The sequence below is a fragment of the Phalaenopsis equestris genome, unplaced genomic scaffold, assembly GCF_001263595.1.
Source record: "Phalaenopsis equestris unplaced genomic scaffold, ASM126359v1 Scaffold000136, whole genome shotgun sequence".
Classification (NCBI taxonomy): domain Eukaryota; kingdom Viridiplantae; phylum Streptophyta; class Magnoliopsida; order Asparagales; family Orchidaceae; genus Phalaenopsis; species Phalaenopsis equestris.
Window position 1 is genome coordinate 1720631 of NW_018164578.1, and position 329 is coordinate 1720959.

A 329-nucleotide genomic window follows, 5' to 3' on the forward strand; every position below is an offset into this window, starting at 1 on the left:
GGGGGGGTTGTGTGGCGCTATAAACAAGCCTAGCTTGGGTGAGCTTAGGCTCGGTTCATCTTCGTTCGAAATTGTTCGTGAACAATCTTGTTGAGAAATTAGGGCGAAGAAAACCAAGAATAGACACAAATCCAGAAGAACACAAAGATTTAACGAGGTTTGGCAAAGATGCTTATGTCCTTGGGAGCGGAGTGACAACTTTCTTTTAATTTTAGAAAAGAGTACAGAATGCAGGATTTTTCCTACGGTTACAAACAAGCATATATATATATATATATATATATATTAATTTATTCAAGTATACTGTAGACGAACATAAAGAGCATATA